This window comes from Mesoplodon bidens, assembly GCF_964165515.1.
Source record: "Mesoplodon bidens genome assembly, chromosome: 5".
Classification (NCBI taxonomy): domain Eukaryota; kingdom Metazoa; phylum Chordata; class Mammalia; order Artiodactyla; family Ziphiidae; genus Mesoplodon; species Mesoplodon bidens.
The window spans coordinates 110,337,460-110,349,814 of NC_138161.1; positions in this window are offsets into that span (position 1 = coordinate 110,337,460).

Consider the following 12,355-nt stretch of genomic DNA (forward strand, 5'->3'; position numbering starts at 1 on the left):
TAAACTCCAAATTCCTTAATTTCATAAATAAGGCCCCGTCAACCTGCCAACCTTTTCTACCTTCTTTGCTGCCAATCTCTCTACTCCAGACAGGTTCAACCATCCACGAAGGGATTCTTTCAGTGGCTTTGGTGTGCTTTTTTCTCAGCCCCACCGTGGTACATGATGTTTCCTCTGCCTGAGTGGGCCTCCTTCCTCTGTGTGCCTGGTGAGCTCCAATTCATTATTTGCAAGTTGGCTTAAATGGAATCTCCTCAGGTGCTTCCCACATGACGTGACTTCTCCTTTGTGTCAGCACATAACTCCATTAGAACAGAGTTCAGTTCAGCTTTATAATCTGAGATTTTTATACTCATGTTCTCTTCAGACCTGGAGCTGCTGGGTGGTGACATTATGTTCTTTTCATCTTTTTAGCTCTAGAACCTAGCCTAGTGCCTGGCACTTACTAAGTGTCTGATAAATGTTGAGTAAATAGATGTATTTCTCAAATGTTGAGTAAGTAGATGTATTTCTCTCCCCAAATGATCTTTTCATTATTCGCATCCCCATGGTTACTTGTACACGTGTATATACTTCCCCACCAGATTATGAGCTCAGATAACAATACTTATATATTAGGGTGATGGTGAGAACTAAATAAGATGTACATAAAAGTGCCTAACAATGCCTGATTCATTGGGAGTTTTCCATCCTGGCTGTATAACAGAATCCCCTTTAGAGTTGTTCTGTGTTTGTTTGTTTTAATGTAGACTTGTGGGCCCTACTTACTAAATCAGATTTTCCAGAGGTGGTCCAGGGCATAAGTCCCACAGATGATTCTGATCCACAGCCTTCATAATTGAAACTCAATACATGCTACCTAATGTTCATTTTGTAACTGGCATAGGTCCTGTTGGGTCTATACTTCAGTACAGTCTGTACCCTCTGCTGCTCTTCTTCCTTCCTTCTGCCCCCTTCCCACCGTCCTGCCTTTATGACATAGTAAGAAGACTTACTCTTTGCCCAACTACGTACCCCACAGATCCAAAACACCAGATTCTAAGCATTAAGAATCAAGAATGTAACTTCTTGGGCTTCCCTGGTGGTGCAGTGGTTGAGAGTCCGCCTGCCGATGCAGGGGACACGGGTTCGTGCCCCGGTCCGGGAGGATCCCACATGCCGCGGAGCGGCTGGGCCCGTGAGCCATGGCCGCTGAGCCTGCGCGTCCGGAGCCTGTGCTCTGCAACGGGAGAGGCCACAACAGTGAGAAGCCCACGTACCGCAAAAAAAAAAAAAAAAAAAAAGAATGTAACTTCTTGATCTGGCTATGGTCTCTCTCTGAGTGCTTTTCTGGAAGTCCTCTCTCATAACCACCACATTAAACTGATCCTCAGATCCTGTTAACTTTTTCTTGTATAATAGCTCTTGAATTTGTGCCCAACTTCCAATCCTCATTGCCACTGCCTTGGTTCAAGGCCTTCAATATCCCTTGCCAGAATTATTCTAAATAGCATCCTAACTGGGCTCCTTGCTTGTTACAGGCTGAACTGTGTTCCCCTCAAATTTATATGTTGAAGCCCTGTGCCCAGTACCTCAGAATGCGATTGTATTTGGAGATGGGGTCTTTAGGGAGGTATTAAGGTTAAGTGAGGTCATAATGGTGGGGCCCTCATTTAACAGTATGAGTGATATCCTTATAAGAAGAGGAAGGGATCCTAGGGATGCAGGCACACAGAGAAAAGGCCAAGTGAGGACACAGAGAGAAGGCAGCTGCCTGCAAGGCAAGGAGAGAGGCCTCAGGAGATACCTGCCAACACATTGATTTTGGACTTCCAGCCTCCAGAACTGTGAGAAAATAAATTTCTGTGGTTTAAGCCACCCAGCCTGTGGTATTTTGTTATGGCAGCCCTAGCAAACTAATAGAGTCTTGGGTGTCCGGGGAATCCTCCACTTTACTCAGCAGAGTCAACCTGCCACCGTCAAAGCCGGAATGGCTGTCATTCTCTTTCCCAGCCCTCCTCACACAGAGGAGGAGGGATTGTGACCTAGGCTTGGCCAGTGAGAAGCAGCCACCCCAATCTTGGTCTCAAGTCATAGACAGAAGAGGAAACAAAAAACATTGTTTTGTCCAGTCCCTTTACTTTATAGGTGAAGAAATGGAGGCGCAGCAAAGAGTAATCTGTGCACTTATCAGACCTCATGGGGATTCCATGCCAGAGCCCAGGCTCAGCACACTGTTTCCTATTTCTCCTAAAAGCCCAGGAACTAAGGCCAGCTCCACTGGTGCTGGTCAACCAGCACCTGAACACAGTCAGGGACTGGTCAGCAAGGACAGAGGGGCACTGGTGTCTGCCACAATGGCAAAGGATCAATGTGACTAACCCTGACAAATCAAAAAGAAAAAGAAGGAAAAGACCAAGAATGCTCATATCTTAAAAAATGGAAGTAATACAAATGGACAAAAAATTATGAAATTCAGAAATCAAATACATGCAAATTAGAAAGATATACCTTTTCCTCCCCTCTCAGATGGTAAAGATGGAAAAGAATGCCCTAGAAAACAACCCATTAGAGTGTAAACCTCCTGAGAGCAGAGACTTCTGTTTTGCTCGCCACTATATCCCTATCATGTGACACAGAGCTTGGTAGATAGTTGGGGCAATTTAATACTTAATATTCAGTAAGTGACTAGCACACCTGTGAGAGATAGGCTTTCCTTATTGCACAGGAAGGCAGTCAAATCCAAGCCCTGCAGCCTTCCCTCTGCCACAGACAACACATAAGAAAATACCTGTTCTTTAAAGAAGTATGACTGGCTGTACCACACAGTTCTGAAAGCTCTGGTGCATGAGAAGATAAAGTACCTTCAAAAAGGAAACAGGAAACATGTATAAGAAGGAAAAATTAAGTAAACACTGGTGAGACTGTGTAGATAGAGGTTCTCATACACTGGAGAAGCACAGAACTTTTCTGAAGGACGATTTGGCAATATGTATCAAAGTGCTAAATATGTTTATCTTTGAATTTATCTTAAGAAAAGGATAGGAGATATGTACATATACATGTTTGCTGCAGTGTTATTTCTGGAGAAAAAAAGATATATTCTAAATTTTTACTAATAGATGGGTTAAATAAATTACAATATATCCATACAGTAGAATACTATGTAATCTAAGTCATTCTTGAGGGGAAAAAAAAAAGAGAGAGAGAAGAAAATAAATCCAATATTAGCAATGATTATTAGTTCTGGTTTAATCCTTTATGGTGTACCTCCTTTCTTTGTAAACATATATATTACTTTTATAATTGAAAAAAAAATCTTCAGACCTATTATTCCAAGAAAAGTAGACCCTAAAGTGTTTAAAATTTTACCTATTTGCTCTATTTTAATCACTTATATCCTGCATGTCTCTTAAATTAAGAAAATATTAAATAATAAGGCAGTTAAAATGAAAGTTTTTCTAAAAAATGAAAACTATGGGGAAGAGAATAAAAAGTTATGCTAAGAACCCAGGCTCTTTTTTTTTTTTTTTTTTTTGGACAAGGTTAAAAATAAAATGCACGGGCTTCCCTGGTGGCGCAGTGGTTGAGAATCCGCCTGCTGATGCAGGGGACACGGGTTTGTGCCCCAGTCTGGGAAGATCCCACATGTTGTGGGGCGGCTGGGTCCGTGAGCCATGGCCGCTGAGCCTGCGCGTCCGGAGCCTGTGCCCCACAACGGGAGAGGCCACAACAGTGAGAGGCCCGCGTACCGCAAAAAAAAATAAAAAATAAAATAAAATACACTATTATGTTGTTCCAATTAACTGAGAAAAGAATTCATACCACTAACTCAGGAAAGACAAACATTTTCCAAGAGAAATTTATACAAGCTTAATTTCTGTTCCTATCACCTGTTAGGCAACTAATGTGCACTTCCACTGAACCCTCTCTTTAGTGCTGAATTCATGGCTTTGAAAGTGCTTACACATGAGGATGTGGTATTATCACAAGGACATTTTGGTACTTCCTTTTAGTGGGCCTCAAAACACGTACCGGTTTTCTTTACTTTTGTTATTTTAAAGAAAGTTTGGTATTTCCAAATATGAAAGTGAAGCTTTACTAGGGGACTTCAGTTTTGTTGCTGTTGTTTATAATTTAAATACTTTGAACATTTGCACATGTACAAAGGGGTATGCAATGAAGAGTAGGTCTCCTTCCTGCTGCTGTTGATGCTAGGAGCACTCATGTCTTCACTGCTTCCTTCCTTACCTACCAAGGGCCACCCATGACCTTCAGCAGAACATTTACTGCTTTTCTTCCTAATATCTGCCTTTTGCCTTTAACTGCCTCTTGGCAGAGGTGCTAGGGAAGTAGAAGGCAATAGAAATAAATTTGTCTTCTTCCTCCTCGTCTTCCTTCATGTGCTAAAGTTGGTATTGTTAGGTAAAACCAAGCTATTGATTTTCATGGCTGAAATTTAAAACTTCTTTTTTCAATTTTTATCAACTGTAGGAATAGAGCCAAATATGTCCCTCACTAGAAAAGCTAAGAAGCTGCCTACCTCATTCCTTAATCTCTCCTAATGACAGGGTGGCTTGTTGTTGTTGTTGCTTAAAAAAAGAAAAAGAGGGGGGAGGAGCTGACGAATTTTACCTATTTATTAGTTCCTTTGAACACACTGTGCTATATCAAGGTATAGATCTACATTACCAGGTAAGTATTCTTTTTGAAAATGTAATGTTGACATTACTCATAGCCTTTTGCACCAACACAAATGCTCGCCCAAATCCTATAAATCCAAAGCTACACATTCAAACACCAGATGTGTGTGCTCTGGGAATGCAAGGGGAAGGATGATGTTTCAAGTTAGTAAAATATCGAGTACAAGGCATAAACTGTTAGAGAAGTGGCAGATTCCAGGAGCACAAGGGGTTAACTGCCCCATCCCCACCTGGGGCCTCAGTGCCTCAAGTGTAATGCTGTTCAATGTACTGTGATTTCAACATGACTGGTCACAACATAGCTACAGTCAAAGAACAGAAATTGGGCTTCCCTGGTGGCGCAGTGGTTGAGACTCCACCTGCCGATGCAGGGGACACGGGTTCGTGCCCTGGTCCGGGAAGATCCCACATGCCGCAGAGCGGCTGGGCCTGTGAGCCGTGGCCGCTGGGCCTGCGCATCCGGAGCCTGTGCTCCACAGCGGGAGAGGCCACAACAGTGAGAGGCCTGCGTACCGCAAAAAAAAAAAAAAAAAAGAAAAAGAACAGAAATTGTCCAACTCCTCTCGTCCCAGCCACCACAACTCCAGTTCCTCACAGTTCTGACTCCAGCTTTCTTACCTCTCTCAGAGAATTAGAACACTTGTTAGAGCAAAACTAATAGGTGGGCTAGTGCCAGTGGCGTGCTGCCACTGACAAAAGCGGTGTGTATCACCGCTGGCATTGGTTACATTGCTACATACATATAATTAGCCAGAGCAACCCTCCCCTCCACCCATGGAACAGCTGACCTGCCAGGCAACTTCTGGCAAAGAAGTTCCACAGAAATGACCATCAGGCATGCAGAGACCACCAATCTTCTGATGGACATAACAGCCCTCACTGTTCTCCTCAGCTGATTCCATAATTGGCCGCTGAAAGGGGCCTGGGTGGGCAAGGGCACTGCCACAGAGCTGTCGGCAGCTTGCCAACATGACTCGAAGGCAGCCGAGGTGGGTGGCACTATGGAGATAAGCAGTTCACACTTCCCCATCCTTCCCCCCAATCCCTAACTTGGAAACACAAGGTACTTTGGGATCTGAAATCAGCCTCCCGCAGCTGCTCTGCTCTGGATTGTGCTTTGCCAACTGCTTCCTTGGGGCCGTCCCTCAAGGAGTGGTTGGGTTTTGCCTTTTAGCTCACTATAGGTCACAGCAAGACATTTGGCCACACAATCAAACAGGGAGGACCTCCTATATCAGGAGTCATGATCTTACAGAGCCATAAGAACCTTAAGGATTCTATAAAGGACTCACCCAGGGTGACACAGCCAGCTTGCAGAACAAGAATTCAAACAGATCTCCTGAAGCAGTGTTTCTCAAACTTGTGAAACCAGGATCCATGGTCAGAAATACATTTAACCTCATTACCAATGAGTGAGTGAAATGTAGACATACATGTGATTGAAACAGACATGGCATGACACAGTATTGCCCTTTCCAAATGCTATGCTCTGTTTTCTTTTCTGTTGTTGTTATTCTTATCATTATTTTTTGGCCGCGCCATGCAGCTTGCAGGATCTTAGTTCCCTAACCAGGGATTGAATCCGGGCCCTTGGCAGTGAGAGTGCAGAGTCCTAACTGCTGGACCACCAGGGAGCTCCCTCTGTTATTATTTTTAAAAAGCTTTTCTGACCTACTAAATTGGTCTATGACCCACTAATGAGTCACAGCTTGCAGTTTGAAGAGGCCCATATACATAAGCAAAAACTCCTTGTGCTATTTCATTTTGAACCATCTGGCTCATTTTTAACTAGGTACATAGTAAAAATTTCTGAAAGTAAGAGTATAGTCAGCCCTGTGTATCAGCCCTCTTCCTCTGTCTTCAAAGCCAATGATGTACAGTGCTGTGTCCATACTTCTATAGCCATGTCTCCCTCTGACCACAGTCAGGAGAGGTTATCTACCTTTAAGGAGTCATGTGATTAGGTGGGGACCACTTGAATAATCCAGAATAATCTCTGCATCTCAAGGTCCTTAATCACATCTGCAAAGTCCCTTGGTCATATGAGGTGGTATATTCATAGGTTCCAGGGATTAGAAAATGGACATGTTTGGGTAGGGTATTATTCTGCCTACAAGAAGTGATCTGATCTGACTTAGGTTTTACCAGGATAACCCTGAGTGCTCTGTGGGGAATAAACTGTAGGGGACAAGGGTGGAAGCAGGGAGAACAAGTAGGAGGCTATTAGAATAATCCAGGTGAGAGCTGATCAAGGCCTGAGTGCCAGCAGTAGAGGTGGCGACATGTAGTCTAATTCTGGTTGTTTTGTGCAGGTAGAGCTGACATGATTTGCTGATGGATTGGATGTCGGGTATGAGAAGAGGGTGTCAAGGATAACTCCAAGGATGACACTCTCCCCCCCCACCCCCTTAGAGTACTTGACATATGTTGTGTTGATTTGTTTAACTATCTTCCTTGTAAGACTGAAAGTTCTAAGGAAGAAGGGCTCAAATCTGGCTTGTTCATTGTTGTATTCTCACATCAAGGAGTGCATAGAACATAGCGATACAGCTCATAACTGCTATTTATTGAGCTGTTGCTATGTGTCAGGCACTTAACATAACCTCATTTAATCATCAGAACAGCCTTATGAGGTAGGTACTATTATTATCCTCATTTACTAAGTGAGGAAACTGAGGCCCAGAGAAATGATATGACATACACCAGTGAATACAAGGATGGAATTCAAATCCATATTGAGAGGCTTCCCTAGTGGTGCAGTGGTTAAGAATCCACCTGCCAATGCAGGGTATATGGGTTCGATTCCTGGTCCGGGAAGATTCCCACATGCCACGGAGCTACTAAGCCCGTGTGCACAACTACTGAGCCTGCGCTCTAGAGCCCACAAGCCACAACTACTGAAGCCCTTGCGCCTAGAGCCCGTGCTCCGCAACAAGAGAAGCCATTGCAATGAGGCAATGAGAAGCCTGCGCACCACAACGAAAGAGTACACCCCGCTTGCCGCAACCGGAGAAGGCCCACGTGCAGCAATGAAGACCCAACGCAGCCAAAAATTAAAAATTAAAAAAAAAATAAAACAAATCCATATTGAATAAATGAAATAAAATAATTCTTTCAAGATAAGCAAACATTTGGGTTTAGCTAAATATTCTAACCACATATGAAATGGGAGACGGAGAAAAGGACATAGATTTACAAATATTTCAAAGTTTTAGCTGTAGAAAAATCATGTCAAAAAATAACAAATGTTAGTGTCACTAACTTAAGGGTTCTCAAACTATAGTCCATCTTAGCTGTGGTTTGGTTACTGTGATGACTTATACAGACAGTAATTTCAAAAATGTTTTATAACCAATCCGGAGGCAGAGAAGAGAAAAACAGATGACATCAGGCAGACCATGGGGCACAGTAAAAAACGTCCAGACATGAGAGTAAAGAGGAAGGAATTTTAGTCTTACTTTAGTCCCATCCACTCATTAGCCAATACTCTTAGGTATTTATTTCATCTTTCTGAGACCATCTCAACTATAAAAACGATAGAGTATTTTCTGTCTTACTACCCCGTAGACTCTTGGGAGAAACTAAATTTATTCATTCAGTAGATACAGAACACCTACTATGTGTGCCTGGCATTGCTCTAGACACCAGGAACACGTCATGAACAAGACAGACAAAATCCTTGCCCTCATGGGGTTTGCATTCTAGTGGAAAGGAGGATTGGCAAAAGTAAGAACAAATAAGTAGATAATTTCAAGAGTAATACACACCCTGAAGAAAAATAAAAGAGGACAGGGGTTATAGAGTGATCAGGGAAGAGGTAACATCAGACAGAGACTTGAATATTAAGAAAGAAAGCTAGACAGTGATCTGGGGAAAAGGAAGTCCAGGCAGGGCGAACAGAATTTAAGTTCCTGAGGTCAGAATGAACTGGGGGTTCCCATGTGAGGAATAGCCAGGAGTGAGCACGGGGGGATAGTGGTAGATGATGCTACAGAGATAGGCAGGGGCCAGGTCATGCATAGCTTTGCAGGCCATGGCAGAGAGCTGGGGTTTTATTGTGCATGTGGTACGAAGATAATGAAAGCAAAAATATGCAAAGAGCAACACAAATAGTAGACAACAGAGGTGTAACATGGACTTTGGCAGCAATATGGCACATCTGTTAAGAAGAGCATGGGCTCTAGAGGCTGCCTGGTTGGAATCTTGGGTGCACCGCTTACTGTGTGTGGCCTTGGATAGGATAATTAATTTCTTAGTGCCTCAATTTCCTCACTTGTAAAATAGCAGTAGTAATAATACCTACCATATTAGGGTTGTTTTGAAGATTAAATGAGATATTACACATATAACCCTCAGAATACTTTCTAGAATTAAGTGCTCAATAAATGTTAGCCATTATTACTATCAGTTACCAAGTTTTACAACTAATTGAGTTCATTAAGGTAGACTTCACTAATTCAGAATCTGCAAGTTATTTTTTAAACAGAAAATTTACATATAAAGAAAAAACATTTTTAGGGCTTCCCCGGTGGCACAGTGGTTGGGAGTCCGCCTGCCAATGCGGGGGACATGGGTTCGAGCCCTGGTCTGGGAGGATCCTGCATGCCGCGGAGCAGCTGGGCCCTTGCGCCACCACTGCTGAGCCTGCGCTCTGGAGCCCGCGAGCCGCAACTGCTGAGGCCTGTGTGCCTGCAGCCTGTGTTCTGCAACGGGAGAGGCCACTGCAGTGAGAGGCCCGCACACTGCAGCAGGGAAGTGGCTCCTGCTCGCCACAGCTAGAGGGGGCCTGCACACAGCAACGGAGACCCAACACAGCCAAAAATAAATAAATAAAATAAATTTAAAAAAAAGAAAAAGCATTTTTAAACAGGAAAACTAAATGCATATTTCTTCTATATAAAGAATTCAGATAATAAATGAAATTAGCCTCCCTGAAGGTTCTGAATGTGCTTATTTATAAAAGGTTTGAATAAGCACACTGAAGGGCTTCATCTGCTTGTCGTTCCTTCCTTTGGGGAACCAGCCTTCCCTCTTCCACAGTGATTCTTCTTGGTCTGTGTAGTCCTGGTGAGGAGTGAAGATGAGATCCAGCTTTGCCCAGAGTCCTCCATCCGCACCCTGTCTTCTCCATTCCTGCCTCCTTTCTCCAACGTACACACACAGTGATTGTTCGAAGAAGGAGCAGCACAAGACTCAGACTGGGCCAAATCAGAGTCCTCCTTGGGAGTTTTTCAGAGAATGCTCTTTCTGGCATCTCAAGCCTCTAAGGATGACATAGACCAGGAAGTAGCAGCCAACTCTACCACCAGGTGGAGAGAATGAGGCCAGCACAGAGAGAAACAGAGTCAAAAGATAGAGACAGCCCTGCTGAGAATTCCGCCACAACTAAAGTCAGCTCTATGTACCTCTGGACTTTACAGTTACGTGAAACATAAATTCCTATTTTGCTTAAGGATTTGGTTTCTTTGCACCAAAAGACTTGATATACATACCTTCTCTGAAAGATGCTCTCTGATTTTCTAAGATATCTGTAATAGTCTGCATCTATATAACATTCTTTATAAGATGCTTCAAGAACCTGACCAAAAAAAAAAAAAAATCATTACGGATGTTATACAATGTGTAAGGATGAAAGTTAGAAATCAGTTGTCAGGTTAGCTGATAACCCAAGGCAGGCACAAACTTCATCAATATTTTTGGTAACCCACGTTTTCAGATCTACAGTGGACCTCATGCTAGTTATTGGAGTCACCTTAGGAATGAACTATGTCATGTTAAGTTTTCATTGTATTTGTTACTTTTCAGGGAAAGTGATTTCAGTCTCAGTAAAACCTAATACATGTAGTAGTAACACAGTGGTGCTATTTTTGCCATCTTTGTGTAATAATAAAAAGGCATCGTCTGTTTTCAACAGTCTAAAGGGATTCCATATCCACAAATTCACCCTATTTCATATTTTAGTAACTTTTCCCTTACTTTCAGTGTTTAGCAAAATCTTGTTTTCGTTTGAATATAAGAAGGAAGTTGGAGTAATGTGTAATTGAAGCAAACCAGATTAAGAACCAAGCTATTCTAAAACCCAGCTGCCAACCAGCTACTCAGTCACGCACCCTACTTAATATGTTCTCTTGGAATTGAATAGCAGCCAAAACCAAATTCTCTTCAAAACTGGATTAAGATGCATGTGGATAACAAAATGCTCTTAAACAAGCCTTCCCATATCAGTACATAACTTGGGAGGAAAGAGGCAGATGAAAAATCCCTGGGAATTTATGAAAACTCGGCAGAGATGTGTAACATTTAGGTTATGCAAGAAACTATCCTAATAATAAATGAGCACACTGAAAAAGTCTTTGTGTAACACATAGCATATTTTATCACCATTTGAAAAGTATGTAAAAATGTTTTTTGTTTTTATTTTTAACCTTTCTAAATTCAGGCACACAATGCCTTCAAGAAGCTATTTTTGGTGCTGGTACAGTGTTCTGACACTTTCTCCCTGAGTAAAATTGACACATCTGCTGAAATTAACATTTTTATCTCCATGGACCCACGAGTTCCTGAGAAATATAAAATATCATTGCATTTTTCTGCTAACCAGCATTTGGAAGCAGACAGCTATTCAAGCCAAATCTACTCCAGTCCTCTGAGAGAGGGACCTTGTTATCACTAATCCACATCTCCTTTGAATATTGTAAGGCCTTACACAGGGTGAATAAACTCAGCTCAAACTAAACCAAATAGATGTGTCTGTGGTGCCCCAAATCCCATGTGTTGGGATCTGCATATAGATAATACCTTGGCAATCCAGCAAGTTTGTTTGATGCCCAGATCTAGAGAGGAAGGAAGAACAGTGCAACTGTAATGTTTCCTTACATCCAATACAGAAACAGGTCCAAGGCACTGGAATCTATGCAAAATGTCCTCTTGTTCCCTCTACCCACATCTCCTTTTAATTGACCTTAGCGTTCCATCATTACAGATTGGAATCACAATCTAACGTTTCACTAGTCAATATACCTCAAGACTCAAGAATAATTAAACGTTTGTCATGCACTTTCCTATGTGTTAGAAATACAAGAAAGATGTATTTAGTCCAAGGGAATAGAAGACAGGTACATAAATAATTATAACACAGAGCAGAATGTGGTAAGGGAGAAATAAGTATAATGTAACAGGGATTCAAAGGAAAAAAACCACCACATATGAAAAAGCTTAATGAAAGAAGTGAATCTTGACCTAAAAGACAGGAAAGATCAGAATGACAGAGGCTGATAGAGAAAAGAAAAAGAAGGTGAGAAAGCCCGAGCTATGTTAGTGAAAAAAGAGCAGTCCAGCTTCACGCAAACCAAGGGAATATATAGAGGGTAGTAAGAAAGGACCTAAGGGTGAACTGAGTTTTGATTTTATCTAGTAGGCTGTAGGGAGCCAGGGCCCTCCAAACCAGGAGTATCTTAATGCATGATTAGGTTTGTCTTAAAAGAAAATTAACATCCAGGAATAGGATGGATGTAGATTAGCAAGGGTGACAGAGGAAGGACTGAAGGAATGAGACTAGTTGGAGGGTAGATAATAAAGGATCAGAGTGAGAAGAGTTACAGAGAAGTTAGAAAAGGACAGATTCATGAGATATTTTAACGGTAATATTGACAGAGCTTAGTAATTTATAAGAT